Source organism: Passer domesticus, chromosome 12, assembly GCF_036417665.1.
Source record: "Passer domesticus isolate bPasDom1 chromosome 12, bPasDom1.hap1, whole genome shotgun sequence".
NCBI classification, from domain to species: domain Eukaryota; kingdom Metazoa; phylum Chordata; class Aves; order Passeriformes; family Passeridae; genus Passer; species Passer domesticus.
Window position 1 is genome coordinate 3,299,647 of NC_087485.1, and position 16,569 is coordinate 3,316,215.

A 16,569-nucleotide genomic window follows, 5' to 3' on the forward strand; every position below is an offset into this window, starting at 1 on the left:
GCTGGCAGGAATAGAGCAAGAGAACCCTCTCTTTGTTAAACTCTTCAGGTTTGAGGGAACCAGGTCACTTACTTCAAGTGAAAGAGTTCTGAAAATGCAATGATTTTGAAATATGGTTTTATTTTGAAGCAGGAGGAGCTATGAGGGCAATTAAATCTGCATCCTCCTGGCCATAGTTCAAAAAGAGCTAATGCTTCTGCTGTATTGCAGATGGAAATACAACATAATCCCATATTCTTAACAGCTGGACTCGAAGGATAATGAGTTTTTTCCACTTGGAGCCTCAGACAATTGTATGAGAATTGGTTCAGTGACATGAAATGATAGTAGCATATGAGGGAGGGAAAGCAAAGCTGCTAATGCTTGGTTAACACTTCAGTTATTTCCCAGACCTGCCTGCCTACATCTCACACAGCTCAGGGGAAGAGGGCTTCTCTCTATTTTTATTTCTACCAACCTTCAGATCAGGAGGATGGATGCTGGAATTTGGGCATGGCAAACAAATTCCCACCTGCACCCCGTGGCTGCAGTGTCACCCTCGAGCTAAGAATGACACAAGAACAGATGAGAGACTCAATTGCAAGAGGAGAAAAAAAGCTTTTATTACAAAGGATTCTTTGGTTTATATAGACTGATATGATATATTCTACTTGATTGGCTAGTTAATAAAAAACCATCTTTTTCACACACTGGCCTTGAGAAGAGCAGGGAAACAAAGTGGAAAAATGCTACCTGTAGATTGTTTAAGTTACCACATTCCTACAACTCCCTAAAACCCTCACAAGCTGCTGTGAGAAACAATTGCTGTTCCTGTCTCCCTGACCAGGCTGGCATCCCCGCTGCAGGACTGTTTTCCCAGCTGCTGACCCGTGTGGTCACAACCAGGCCATGTCCCAGTCAGCTCTGTCCCTGTCCCCTGGTGCAGCTGCCGCCTTCTCTGGGTGCTGGATGAACCACTCCCCTGCACCAGCAGCCAGTTCAGTCTGCTGCTGCTCCCAGCAGTTGTGGTGTGGGGCTGAGGACATTGCAAAGCTGCAGCAGCTTCTTCCTGGAGCTCTTGTGGACGGGTACATTTGTTAGGTGACATCTGGTCTCCATCAGAAGCGCAGCACCTGCAGAGCTGTTTCCTTTTCAGCAGTTGTGGTGGTTGTGGTTGTTGGTTGTGTTGTGCTTTCTGAGGTCACATCATCTGTTACATTGATGGGTTAGCAGTGTGAGGCCAGAGCTCCTGCAGGGAGCTCTGTGTCAGAATCACAGCGCCAGCATCAGTGCAAAAGGATCCTTTGGAGATGGAGGTGGGACAGGCTGCCCATAAAAGCCATCAGCTGTTAAGTGCTATTAGTTTTCTTTCACTGGCCATTGATTTTTGTCTTTCTGTTGCATTTTCCAGCTTGCTACTGAAGAGAGATTTTAGCATGAAAGATGCTGAGGAGAAAAAATTAAATATTCACCATCTGCACTACTTACCAGGACAATAACTGTCCCTGGAGAGGAGTGTGCTCTGTCACAGGGAATCTTCACAGCACTGAAAGGAGAGAGACACCCAGTTCCTTCCTGTCCCTGTCAGGAGTGCCACTGCAGTGCCATTTCTGAGGAGCACAGAAGGGTGGAGAGGAAAAAGAGGAGGCTGCTTTCAGTGCCTCTCCTCAGCGAGCAGTGGGAGCTGCTGTGCTGGAAGGGGCTGCCTGGAAAAGCATCTCAGGTTCACAGCTGCATCCTGCCTTTGGAAGCAAATCAATAGAAATCATGTTGCTCTGTCACTTAGGCTTGTTTAAGATCAACTGAGGCTGGTTTTTGTGTCCCAGGAGTGGGGCTGAGTGGGAGCTGTGCCCTGTGTGAGCAGTGAGAGCCCAGACACTGCTTGGCTGGGGGATGTGCAGTTTTCATTTCATTTACAGGTGCTGGGCCATCACAGTCCTGCTGAAAGAAGGAAGTGCTTGAAGCAGACAAACTTTCCATGTGTGTCTCTGCAGTTTATTTTACTTATTGACTGTCACAAGCTACCAAATGTGCTCCCTGTGGGAATTCCTCCTTGGGGAAAGGGGTACAAAGGTGTAGTAAAGATAGAGTAAGGTAAGGGCAGTGTGACTCTTCAGCCTCTTGGTGAGGAAACTCCTCTAGGAAGGAGGGATCAGGGTTATGCTCACATGCCAGGAGCAGTTAAAACACTTAGCATTGTTTTCTTTAGGAAATAAGGAATGAGCCATCACATTTATTGCCTGGTATTTTTAGTGCTTCCAAAAGCGTTTGAATCTTTTCAAGGAATTTGAACCCAAATCTTTCTCAAGTGAGGGTAACAACCACTGGGGTGTTGTATAAATGTTCACTGTGGAGTACAGTGAACTGAAAAAAGGATAAATGGACCTCAAGGGATGTCATGAGCCTGTCCAGGTGTGTTCCTGCACTTACCCAACTTTCTGGCAGGTAATTGGCAGTTTTCCACATTTTTTTCCACACAAATCTTCCATCAAGGCACCAACCACAGGTTATGGGGAAAGCTGGATTGCCTTGGTGTGTCCCTTCCAAGCTAAATGCTTACAGCCAGGGAATTAACATAGCATAGGTGGGTTATATTCAAGGTCTTTTGTAGTCAGTCTTGAGTTTTGGGTTTTACTGGATACCCAAAACTGTTCAGAAAAAAAAACAAAAACAAACAAACAAAAAAAAAAACACCCAAATCACTTTTCACCACTTATATCTAATAAATGAATGTATACTCATAAATCTGTAGCAGGGCTGGGAAATGCTGAGGCACAGCAAGATGTAACCTGACGTGCACAATAAGTTCTTAAACCAAAAAAGCAAACAAAAAAAAAATCTGCTGCTAAGGCTGTAAAGATTATGTGCAAATGCAGATTTCTGTGGTTTTTTTCCTGGAGATGCCATAATTGCCTGCAGGATGCATTAGCTCACTGCAGCAGCTCAGCATTGAAAACCAGAAGGTTGTATGGCATTTTTATATTATGTGTAATACTAATCAATATCCGTCTCTTCCTCTTTATCATCTCTTAATTGTGGGCAAAATTAACAAAGATAATCTCTGGAAGGCAGCAGCTGTAGCTGAAAGAGATCAATTAAACAGACCTGGTCAGATGGTGAGGAAATAAAAGATATTCTGTTCCCATTTTTAAGAAATGGCAAGAAAAAAGTAATTTTTACTAAAGTGTTTTAGCTAATAGGCCTTTTTTTCTTTTTAAAGAATGAAAAGTGTGAAGGAAAATTAAAGTAACTCAGTCACTGAAGCAGATTTGCAAAACTCTGAGCTAAATGTGACTTTGAAACAAGACAATTCATTAACCCAGCTACTGGGGATTGGATTGGAATTATTTACTGAATCTCAGCCAGAGTCAGAATTTGGGACTGTTGAGGGGAGTGGTGGAGAAAGAGAAAGACTGAGAATTAAAATGACACATGTTGTTTCTGCCTAATTACAAAAGAAAAGGAAATTATGCCAGAACTTTAAATAGGGAAAAAATCATTACATTATTACAGTCTGTATCTCAGAATATACTTCGATAGACTTCATGTTCCAGAACAGTATTTAAAATGCAATTTAAATATTTAAATCGTGTTTGCTTAAATTTTTAAAATAAATGTTGTGGGTTTTTTTTCAGAGAATGTTCTCCTGATGAGATGGCCTTGAAATTTCATATTTTTACTGCAACTAAAGTTCTCCTAACGAGTTATGTTGGAGTTAAGAGGATGCCTTTAGGCAAAGGATAAACTTTTAATTGGATTTTTGAATAATCATCTTTTGAGTCCTACTCAAACTTCAGATTGTGTTTGAAACACATTTTGCACCGCAGATCTTTGATGTCACACTCCAAATGTGCAGCTCTCTGCTGCATTTATGGCACAGCCACCCTGCAATGGGAGAGTGCTGGGTTTTGTAGGGAGGGACCTTAAAAAATCACCAGCTCCATCCCATCCATGGCAGGGATCCCTTCCCCTGTCCCAGGGTGCTCCCAGCCCTGGCCTGGGACACTGCCAGGGATCCGGGGGCAGCCACAGCTGCTCTGAGCAGGAAACAGTGCTGGGTTTTGCCCAGCTCTTTATTCTGTGTTTGAATCACTCCAGGCTGGATTTGCTCTCCTGACTCTCTGATCCTCCTGCACTGCCAGATCCCTTCCTGCAGGGATGCTCCCCAGCCACTCTCATCCCAATCTTTAAAATCTAAATTAAATTTTAAATAAAATCTTCTCTTTTATACCCCAAGTAAAATTCTTCATCAGGTCTGTGATTTTCATCTGTTGCTGATGTTACTCCACCACTCTCCTTGCTGCTTTTCTCTGGTTTATCTCCCATCCCCTTATGCCCCCTTTATTCTCTTGGTGAGCAGCAGCAGGACTGGTGTCACAGTTTGCTCTTACCCAGGGGAAGTTCCCAGAGCTTTACCCTGCTCTGGGTGTCAGGGACACAGCTGGAGAGGGAATTCTTGCTCAGAGCCTGCAAGCCAAGCAGTGGAGCATGCAGGGGACAGCTAAATGCTCCAAAGGATTCAGCTGTCTGATGGTATTTCCCCTGAGCCTGTGCAAGCAAAGACTTTCAGAGGCTTCAAATCAGGACAGATTTGTCCAGCTTTCACAAGAACCTGGTTATCTCCAGTTTCACCACCAAAGCACTGAGGGAAAAAGGTGCCAAAGCATCTTTGTGAAGCTGCAATAACAGCAGAGCACAGTGACACCTGATCCTCATAACTTTGTCCTCAGATAATGAATGTTTTCCTCCCTGCTGAGGTGCACAGGAGCTTTCAAGCTGAATGGACTAAATTTTGAAATAATATCAGGCTGGTCTAACTAGGGACAGCTGTCCTCTGCTTCTGCCCCACCTTTTTCCCAAGCAGCCTGTGGAGGGATTCTTGGCAGATCCACCATGGAAAAACACAGTTTATATTTGATGATGAGGAGCTGTTCTGTGAGGCACAGCAGCTTAGGTGTGTTTCTCTGGTTTTTAACATGCAGCTGATTCAGATAAGATCACTCAGAGAGCCCATAAAGCCAATAAAATGTGGTGTTGTAAACTGCAGTTCCCCAGCAGGAGCAGAAGCCTGAGCAGCGCTGGGTGAGGGAGCCTTAACAGAATGAATGATGTAGGAGTGAAAGCTTTTAAAACAGAACAAGGCTCTTCTTGCTGCTACACAGATTCATCATTTCTTTTCCTGAAGGAAATAATTCTGAGGATTTGAGTCTATTCAGTCTGACACAAGTGGCTGAGAAAGGGAGTATTGAAAGAACAGGTTTTTGATATAAAATATATTGAAGTAAGATATGTGAGAGCTTTTCCCCTGAAGTGTTCACTCCTACGCTTAGGCCATTGTTAATGTGATAAAATTTATTAATTAAGAGGAATTTATTCACTATGTTGGCACCTCTTTTGCTGTTTCTCTTCCTCCCTGGTACAGAGTGTGTCTCTACCAGTCTGTGTTCCATAGGCTTTGATGCACACATAAAGGTAGGAGGTAAGAAAACATTCATGTTGTCATGTTTATAAAAACATTCTCAATGAGAATAAGCCAGTGTTTGAGGCAAATCCATGTTTGATTCTGTTCCATGAAGCAATCAGTTCCTTTTCTTTCCTTAGCCCATACTAAACTCCAGGTTACAGGTTTATATTGGGAAAATAAATATTAGAAAAGAGAATGAATGAAATCTGAACTATTAACATGCTCCACTTCTTTTTTTCTTTTTTTTTCCCCTCAGTGAATTTATTTATTGGTATATCAGTGAGTGTAATTCCCCATAACCAAGTTCATAAAGTGAGGGAGAAAAGAGCACTAATTAGATAATCTCTGACTTTTATAGGATTAAAACCTTCCTGCCCACAGACAGACAGCTGAAATAGTGGCTCTGTTGAAATCATCATTGAAACTCCTAATGGCTTTCACAGAGGCACTGGTGATTTGTCAGCCTCTTTGCTCATTTGGACTATCTTGATTTATCTCAGGTTTGCTCTTCCTGTGTGTGTTTATGGCTCTTGATGCAGCCTATCAAGCCATGCAGCCCCCTATGATAGCTCTGTGGAGATATATTTAATTTGATTTGCTGCTGTCCCCAGGAGTTTATTCCCTGTCAAACAGCTGCCTGTTGCAGAGAAACCTCAATATAGAAGCACATAATGGTTTATGGATGGAGCATTTAACAGCCACCAGTGAGTGGCATATGTCTGGAAAATATGTCCCAAACAAAGGCATGTGCAAAGAGCATTGTTCTGCAGCATTGTGGGATCCATCCACAATGGAGAATTAGCTGACAAGTGTATTCAGGAGTTTATAAACACCTCTGCTGTCTGAATGCCTCTGTGCTGTGCATTTTAGTCCGTGACTCCTGAGCAGGTTCTTAATGGAAGGAGAAAGTCCTTCAGCATTCATTGCTGTGCTTTGGTACTCTGCCATTCTTCATCTCTCCACATCAGGGCTTGTTTCTCTTTCTTTCCTCTTCCTCCAAAGAAAAAAAAAAATAGACTGCTTAAATGTCTACTGGGCATGAAAAAAAAAAATAAAATCTGTGTTAACAGGGAATTAACTGAGGTTGCTAAAACAAGAGACACAGCAAGGCACATCATTTGCATGTGTTAATGGGAGTAAGGGAATGAAAAAAGAGAAGTGCCTGTGCTCCATCACTGCCAGAGCAGTCACTTGGAGCCACCCTGACACTGATCCACTGCCTCTGGCCCCGTGCCAGAGTACATCCAGTAAGTGAAGTCCTGCCCTTGGTGAGAGTGCCTGCGTATTCACTTCCAAGGGCCTGGCTTTCAGGCACTTCTTTTAATGGAGTGATTAATTTCTATTATTCCAATGTGTGTGTGGCTCCTCACATCCTCTCAGGATCATGCAAATGAGCAGAAAATCTGAAATAGACACACGGGGATGTCAGGTGACAATAACATCTTCCACTGGGGTTAAAAATATTATCTTAAACCTTAATGAGGCTTCATGGGAGCTGGATGCCACATTCCCTAAGAACTGCCCCACTCACCTGTTGGAGTCCTGGATGATGAGAATTTTAAACTTTCTGTGCTGAAGGGCACAGACCCACAAGAAAATTCTGTATTTGACCTGAGACGGTATAGAAGACTTCCAGAATTGATTGATAACACTGGGATTACAGGTGTGGAGTTTGATTAGAAGTGTGTAATGTCACAGGGTGGAAAACTTAGAATTTGGGGTTTTAGAACATAGTAATATATATGGGACAAGATGGAGGTTTTAGGGTGGAGGCTAAAACCTTCTTCTTCACCTTCCTCTTCATGGGTTTGGGTGATGTTTTGTAATTGGACAGGGAAGTCCACATTGCAGACTTTGAGTGATCAGCTATTGGGTTAAAAATAAAAATAATTTAGGTGTCATTTCTTAATCGGGTGGTTTAGCCTTAAAAAACCTGGTATAGGAAGATAGCCATTTTGCAGCTTGTTAGTGGAATGCTGTAGAACTCAGGACTTGTAATATAGATAAGAAATAATAAGACCTTTTTATAGGATTATTTGTTATTGTCATATTTAATTTAAGTGCAATATTTTTTCTCCTTGGCTTACCTAGAACATTTTAATTTCAAATGCTCTTTCAACCTTTTTTGCAACATTATTTAGGAGCCAGGTCAATTTTGTAGTTAGATGTGGAAAGTAAGATTCAAGTAAAAGTAAGATTCAGATTCTGGGCACTGAAGCCCCCAGAAGAAGACTACAGATCATTACAGAGTTTGCAGTCCATGGTAGCCCTTAAAATTCTCTCAGATCTGTAGATTTTTGCTGTGCACTGTAAAATAATGCTTTGCTACTCTTTAGTCATTGTTTCATACAGTACTTCAGGCAGTAAATCCTTCTGTAGATTCAGTACATCTCACTGTGTAACAGTAATGCAGTGTCATATTCTGGGAAATTATTGGCTGTATTTTAGTTCTGTGGGATGTAGGTGCCCCCTGAAGAACAAGACTCTGCTTTGTGTGTTTTCAGATGTGTTTGGTGCCTTTCTTGCTTCTTGGATAGTACAGAAACTTCAGGGAATGGCAAAGAGAAACATTTCAAAATACAAACCAAGTTATTGACAAGGAATAATAAGCAGTAGGTGAATGTAGGAGAAAACTGGATTAAAGTGAAATTATCACAGGTCTCACTTCTGCTGGGTCAGTACCAGCCTGCCCTGGATCTTCTCATGTCCTTGAAGTTTTTCTTGAGGAATTGGAAATGTTGTTTTTTTCATGCTCAAACAAGAAATGTACTTATGTATTTTTAAACAAGGTGTGTTCTGTCTGGGTGTATTGTTCTGAGGAGAATGTTGCTGTGAATTTCCAATGGGCAAAGAATCCAATTAGAGAAGCATGAGGAGGTCTGATAAATACTGAATCCTGCTTGAAGTGGGAAATCAAAAATGTCTGGAGGCACCAACCAAGCACTCTTTTGAATGCTAACAAAAAAGACATTTAATGCTTTATGGTAAACCCATCCATGTAGACAAGATGCTGGAGAGGACATGAATACATGCTCAGGTTTTCTGTGTTTGTGCAGCTCGTTAAAGGAGTGATCTGGGCTGTGTTTTGAAGCCTTTCTTGTGACTAGAGGAATGCAGAAGAACCCAATAAGTTTAGTTTATAAAAATACCAGCTGTAGAGTGAAAATCAGCCGAACCTTTAGAAGAATTAACACCTTGGGGCACTCCTCCAGCTTAACCTGGATATAGGATATAATTCCCTGAGTGCAAAAGCCACATCACAACACATGGAGATATGAAATAAAGCAGCACAAAGATGGTTCCTGCAATCCCTCTGTAAGTGACTGGGGCTTCCAGTTTTATGAGAGAGAAGGAGTTTATCTTGAACCTTGTCCGAAGGGAAGGAGAGCAGCTGAGCATGGAAATCATCAGAAGGGAACAAGTAAGGCTTGCAATCCCTAACCTCCATTTTCCTCACCAGGTTCCCCATCAGGAATCCAGGGCAGTCTGCTTCTCCACTCGTTTCTGCACCATGGTTTTGTTGGTAGCTGTGTACACTAAAAATGCCTGTTTTACCTGTTTGCAGGGGATTTACTTGTCCAGTAGTGTCTGTAATTCTTCCTAATCTACTTAAGGGATTTACCAAAGCACCACCATGAGTGAGAAGGCATAATGCTGTTATTGTGCCATGGAATAACAGGAATATCCTTCAACATGGGTAATGTCTGTGCTTCCATTCCTCAGCTGTTTCCTGCCTTTCTGCTCTTTGTTTTCCCTTTGGAAATGTGTCAGTTCTCTCCATCTCTGTTTGTTTACATCCTCAATAATCCAACACAGGATATTTCCCAAGGAAACCCCTGAGAGAGGTCCAGGTGGGACGCACCACACCGCCAAGGGATCTCTCAGAATCTTCATTTCCTCAGCTGCAGTGCCACAAGCTAAGCGTGTGTGTGCAGAGCCTTAATCCTGGGGGTGCTCCCATTTCTTTCACCTAATTACTGATTTACCCTGATGAATGATAGCTACAGCCTGTGTCAGCTGGGCATGAACTGACAGGGATCACCCCAGTGCAGGATCAGGCTCTTGGCCTGGTTAAATCCCCCTTCAGAGGCAGAAAACACATTTTTGCTCCTTTTCAGTGCCTCTACAAAAGGTTTACTATTGTCTTTGTAGTAGACAAACATGCCCAAATATTCCAAGGTTTGGTTTGACCATTGAATTTAGGAACCACCTAACTCAATCCCTCCGTCCTCCACTGAGCAGCTGGAGCAAATTTATTAAATGGCAGCTCTGTTGTGTTTGTGGCTGTCCTGCTCCCTGTACACTCCTGCTCACTCCACATCTTCCCTGTTTCCAGCAGCCCTTTCTTTATTTACTCATTATTTACACTTCAGTGCCTCCTGTTTGGTGAGATGTTTGATGCCCTGCTTCATGCAATATTACCTTTGATCTAAAGCCTGCTCTCCCCCCACGCTCCCCCCTCTTTGATATTCCTGAACTACTTTTAAAATCATAATTGCACTCCCTCCCCTGCCCCACTGCTTTGGAAAACTTCTGTTCTGATTCTGGCAGCCTGTTTTCCTGGCTGCTCACTTTCCTCTGAGGTCCCAGCCTGTGCCCTGCACATTTGGATACAAATAATCTGGGTTAGTGTTATTGCTCCCCTGTGACCCAGCTGATATTTAGAAAGCCTTCGTGCTCAGCTTTCCCCAAATAAAAGCAAGAATCAGCTTACATGGATATTTTACAGCTCCTTGAATAAAGAGTTCTTTCATATATTTGGACAAAATTAGAAAAAAGTATAACTGTGCTGTTGAATGGTTCTCCTATAGCAGAGTAAGTATGGGTGCAAGTGTGCTACTAAATATATAAACATAAATAATTCTTGCTTTCTCTCTTCTTCCAGGCAACATATTTTTCCTTTATAACTCATCCCTGGAGAAAGGTTCATGAGTGAAAAATCATTGCTAACTTCATTTTTTGCCTTCACTGTGAACTTCTTTCCTGGAGCAATGATAAGAAATAATGGATGCAATGTTTTCCTTCAGAATCCGTACTGTGCAACAAATTGTCTGGTTTATTTGTTGTTGCCATATTTAATTTAAGTGTAATAATTTTTCTCCTTGGCTTATATATTACATTTTAAGTTCAAAGGCTCTTCCAAACCTTTCTGCAACATCATTTTAAGAGCCAGATCAGTTTTGTAGTTAGATGTGGAAAGTAAGATTCAAGTCTCGAGTCTCCCACTTCCCCCCTGGATTGCAAAGCAAAATCAGTCAGAGGCTACAATCTCAACTGGCACAAGAAGAGAGGTGTTTTCTTGGTGTCCCCAAAAAGCAGGCCAGCTGAGCCACAGAAATTCAGTGTTTGCAGCTCTTTATCCCTGTATGTCTCAGTTTCCCTCTCTGTAATATCCACTTCCCAGGGAGAAATGTTCAGTTTGTTTAAAGGTGCCAAACCTGCCCCAGCTCTCAGTGGATTGCACTTGGTGGGTGCTGAGATAAGTGGTGATGTCTCCTGTTGTTGTGAGATGGTTCTGCTCAAAACAGATTTGGAGAAAAACCCTGGCTGGGCAGATTCTCTTGTCTTGCTGAGCAACTTCAGCAAATCTGAGGACAAAAGAATTTCCTCAGTTACATCTTTGTGACCCTGTTTTCTTCATTAGAGGAGACATTTGTAAGAGCACAGGGTGTGAATACCAACCTCGTGTTCACCTTTGGGTTTGTGGGTCCAATTTATTTTGTCAGGTGAGGAGTCTCATTAATTAAGGGTGGGAAAATGGAGATTAGGGACTATTAAACCTGCAGTGGCTGGGTCAGGCTTGCTGGCCCTGGTGTGTGCTGATAGTTGGTGCCCACCTGGACAGAGTGAATCCAGGTGTGTGAGGCAGTGCCAGAACTGCAGCCATCCTCATCTGGGGGTGAAGTGGCACTGGGGTGTGACACTGATCCTTGCTCTGTGTCAGTGGCACAGGACAGCCCTCTGTGCCCTTTAACTCCAGCTGGGCACCCAAACCATCCATCCTGCTGGCATCTAGGCATCCCTGTTGCTCAGAAAACATCAAAACACAGCAGATCTTTTACGTGTGTTAAAAAAACGGGTTTGTAGGAGTACAAATTACCCTTTGAGAGCTCTCTCAGACCTCTTAAAGGCAAAAAAAAAAAAAAGAAGATAACACAAAAATGTTGGTTTAAATAGTCTTTCCAGTATCTCTTTAGATGTGAAGAGGATGTATCTGTTGTCATTTTCTATTCTGCTCCTTTGGGTTTTTGAAAATACACAACTGCTTGCTCACCCACGGTAAGGGATCTGAGGGCAGGCATTCCTGATTATGCTGCAAATAACTGAGGGCCTTTCTCCCTGTCCTGGAAGGTTCAGTTTGACAGAATCTCTGTGAATACAGAATCACTGCTTGGTTGTTTCATCCAGCAAAGGGGAGCTCCCATTTCGTGGACATATTGGGCAGGGAAATGCAGATTTTGGAGCATCAGCATGGGCGTGGTGACTGCTGAGCCCTTGGCCTCCAGGTTTCTTCTGCTTGGCAGGTTGTGTTTGTTTCCTCAGTTTTTCCTGCCTAATATTTGCTGAGTGATTTTTCAGAAATAGTTTCATCTCTTTTGGCTGCTTGGCAAAGAGGGAAGGGTTCTGGTTGCTGGGATCCTGGGATTAAAGCTGTTTGTAACCTCAGAGCATCACAGTTCAGCCAAACCTGAGGCAGCACCACGGGGTGGGGATGGTGCTGCAGATGGAGACTCCCACTTTGCAAAGGGCTTTTGCTCTGCTGTTCCAGGTGTAGGTGACTTGTACAGGCCCCAGTGGATTGCTCCAAAGCTGACAATATTCCAGTGCCTCATCCGAGCAGATTCTGAATAAAGCAGGAGGATTTGAGGTCTTTATCTGCAGCATGGTGTTTAGTATAGATAATAATTTTTTTTAGTATAGTTAGTATTTTATTTCTTCTCCTTTAACTTCCATCCCAGGTGGAAAAGTTCTGCCTTGCCAGCTTGGTTTGTCTCTCCAGGTAGGTTGCACATTCCATTTTTGATGCTGGTAATTGTAGTTTATACTAAATGAGATTATTATTATACTCTGCAATCTCTTTAATTTCTAAAGATCTTCTTACAGCTGCAAATCAAAAATACTGTCTTTCTTTTCTTGTGGGAATTTGAACATGTATTTGACTGTCTGTTATTAAATGCCACTTATGTTACTCCACTTGCAGTAAGCAAAGAACAGAGCCTTTTAAAAATAATAATGATGAAAACTAACCTTCCAATCCAACCTATGTGTCATCTATCTTTATTTGTTGTGAAAATATTTGCAATAATTAAAACATTTACACATCCTGCACTTTTCTTTTTCCTGTCACCTGCAGGTATGTGAGATATTTTGTGATTTTTAAATCAGTGTATATTAGACCAACAAGCCCCCAGCTGCTCAGAGCAGGCTGGAACTGATGGTCCTGGCCTGTAGCTAACAGGGTGCTTCTCATGCACACCAGGAACAGTAAATAAAAGACAAAGAAATAACCTGGGAATACAATCAGGAGAGCAGAAAAGAACCTCCCTTAATAAAAAAAGAGATTGCATTACACAGCCATGCCTCCAAGTGCCATTAGCATGCTGGGGCTCCACTATCAGTAATTCCCAAAATATTTAATTTGCAGCTATGAGCAATCTTTAACACACAAGGAGGCAGGGCTCATGCAAAAGCAATTTGAAAGTAGCTAAATGCTCCAACTTTCAGTCTCTCTTTATTGCCTGAGATAGGGCTGCTGTACTTTAGAATAAATTTTTCACACTGCCATGTTCCTTATTTGCTTTGCTGTGTAACTTTGTCCTCTTTCCTCCTCCTTTTTTTTTTTTTTGATTTAGGTGTGCAACAATCCAGGGCTGGTGAGTTGCCATGAAGGGAAAGAGTGCAGTGCCAGAAAGGAACCCCTGTGAAAGCAGGAGCTGTCAGGGCATTAATGAGAGGGTTGGGTATGAAATCAGGGGTCCAATCCATGAACTCACCTCACCAGAAGGATGGGGAACAGGATTTTCCATCCAGCCTTTTATGTGCACAGCCATGAAGAGCTGATGCAGCCTGAAGTGCTTCATTAAACTTTTCATTCTTATTACTGCTAATAATTTTTTTTCTTTTTACCCTTTTAAAGTTTTAAACCTACTTTACGTTTCTCCTAATCCTTCCTCACAACAACAGCAAAAAATACATTAATAATTAACCAACACTAAAACCCACCACAATCATTACCACAATTATCCAAAAATCTCAAAATTAGTGAAATCTCAACAAACCAAAACCACTACACCCAACTGTGCTATCAGTGGACATCTACTGCAGATCAGGACAGTGAAATGTTCTCACAGAATTCCTGTTGGGCTAAAATATTCCAGATTTTACAAGCTTGAGTGCATGTGGAGCAGGGCACCCTTTGCAGGAGTGAGCAGGGATGTGTGAATGGGAAATACAGAATTTCCTGCTGCAGCCCAGGCAGGTTCTGTGGTTTGGTGCAATGACTGAGCCAGTTGGAGGTGTCAGCATTGAAAAATGAACATTGAAAGATTATTGTGTTTGCAGGGGCCTCCGTGGCAGGGAGGAATGATGAATCTGATCCTATGTTTTCAGAAGGTTAATTTATTATTTTATGATCTATATTATATTAAAGAATGCTATACTAAACTATACTAAAAACTATAGAAAGGATACAGACAGAATGCTAAAAAGATAATAATGAAACTTGTGAGTCTTTCCAGAGTCCTGACACAGCTCGGCACTGATTGGCCAAAGAGTGAAAACAACTCCCAGCAGAATCCAATGGAACAATCACCTGTGGGTAAACAATCTCCAAACACATTCCAAAGCAGCAAAACACAGGAGAAGCAAATGAGATAATTATTGTTTTCCTTTTTCTCTGAGGCTTCTCAGCTTCCCAGAAGAAAAATCCTGGGCGAAGGGATTTTTCCAGAGAATGTGAATGCCACAGGAAGATGTTCCAGGCTGGCCTCACTGTTGCTCGTGTCACCTGAATTACACGGATTACTCAAGCTGGGGATCAGATCCTAGGACTTGGAGGGAAGATTATTCCCCTTTGGTGATTTAGAGCCACACCAGAGCACAGCAGTGGCAGTGAGAAGCTGAATTAGCCAGAGGTGATAATTCAGGGGCACTGGCCTGAAGCTCTGCTGGGGGATTAGGGAAGAGGCTCCCTGCTCCAGGGCATCACACAAACCCTTCTGCAAGTTTTGCTGCTGGAAATAAATCTGTGCTGGGGATGTTGTGTGCTTTTAACCCTCAGAACACTGATGTGAGAAAGCAGGGGGAAGGAAAATACGGAAGTGTGCCTGTCAGAAACGTTGGTCAGTCTGTGAGGTTTATAAAACGTGCTATTGTAAAAATATACTATGGGCCATGGGTTTATGTGGCAGCTCTTAGGACAGAGCCACAGTTTTTTAAATAACTGATCCTTAAGTCATAAAGAAAATTGCATGAAGATAATTTTCTCCTGCTAAAAGGACTTCAACAAATGAAATGTTTCAGCCTCCATCGGGCAGCCTCTGATTCTGTAGGTATTTATTCATCTGCTTAACCCTGAGCTCTGAACTGTCCCATTGAGAGCCCCCCTGGTACCCTGCTTTAATATCAGTGAGTTAAGCTCAGTAACAGCAAGAAACCCTGGAGAGAGATCAGGATGCTGCTGCACAAAATGCTGCACAGACACACAATAAAAAAGACAGACTCTGCCCCACAATCTTCCAGGTAAAGCCAAGAGAAAACAGATGGGTACAGGAAGCAGGCTCAGAGGAAGTGCCAAAATGTTATGAGCAGTCTGAAAGTCCAAAGTCTACCCAGGCCTGGCTTTTGGCAAGGCTGAGCTTACAGAAGGGTTCAGAAGAAGAGGAATAAGAGGGGCGCATTAAGGGTGAAGCTGTGAGAAGACAAACACAGGCTCCCCCTGGAAAACTTTAACCAGTGGGATGAAAATGATGCATATACAGAAATCTTTGCAAGACTGGAGCCCGTGTGTTCAGGGTGATTTTTCATTTATGTGTTTGGATTGTACAGTCAAATCCTATGTGCTTGTGTGTGGGAAAATAATTTAAGATTAATGGATATGTTCAGCACAAGAAAATTCTAATTATGAATAGGCTGAGTTCTTCAGTTTAAAAAAATGTTAAGGACACATATATAGGACAATGTGAGAATAATTTCCATAGCATTGGCATTGCTTAAAGGCAAATATAACTTTCAGTATTTATGGCTCTTCTTTTGGATGGTTGCTTCAGGGATTTTTTTCTACTTTTTTGTCTGTTTTTAACAATATTTCCTAATTTCTTTCCTTTTCTTCCTATTCTCTCTATGCCATGGTTGAGGAATTACCACCATTAATATTTCATAACCTCCAGAGTATGTGCTAAAAACGTGGAAATGTAGAAACAAATCACCTTTTGGTGTTAATGCAATATTGTACAAAGGAGGGATGAGACTTTTCGGGGGGAGGAAAGGGACAGTAAAAATGTGTCTGGCGAAGCACATTGAGAGTTTTTAACCAGTTTAAACAATTTTATCACATCCTGTAGTGACTTATTAACAGTGCCTTCAACCTTTATATATTCCAATAACAACCTGATGTCTTCATCTTATCTTATGGAACTATAATTGGCTGAATCCAGGTACCAGTGCCTGGAGGCCATAGAACCTTATAGACTTTAATGGCTCATTAGATATTTATTCACTTTAACTTAAACAGCTCAGCCATTTGTGGAAAATGAGCCCTTAAAATAGAATTAGGGGTTTTGGTTTGGGCTTTTTTTTTTTTTTTAGCTAAATCTAGTGTATAACTTGAACTGCCACCGAGTTTAAATTTCCAGCTCTGCCAGTTTAATTTGGCTTCACTCTCTTCCCTTTTCAAAATGGGTTTTGGCTTTGTAATAACTTCTCATGCTGAAGGACTATGCTGGTGGTACTGAGCCCTGCTTGAATTAAACAGAATGCTTCCTTTAGTTAAAAACCAAGCCAACCCCCACTAAATGTGTGCTTAATGTCTTTTGATAACTCACACTGACAGGTGTCATCTCTGCAGGCTCCTGCAAGCCTTTAATCATCAGAAAGCAGGGACTGGAGGAGCCCTAATTAATCTGAAT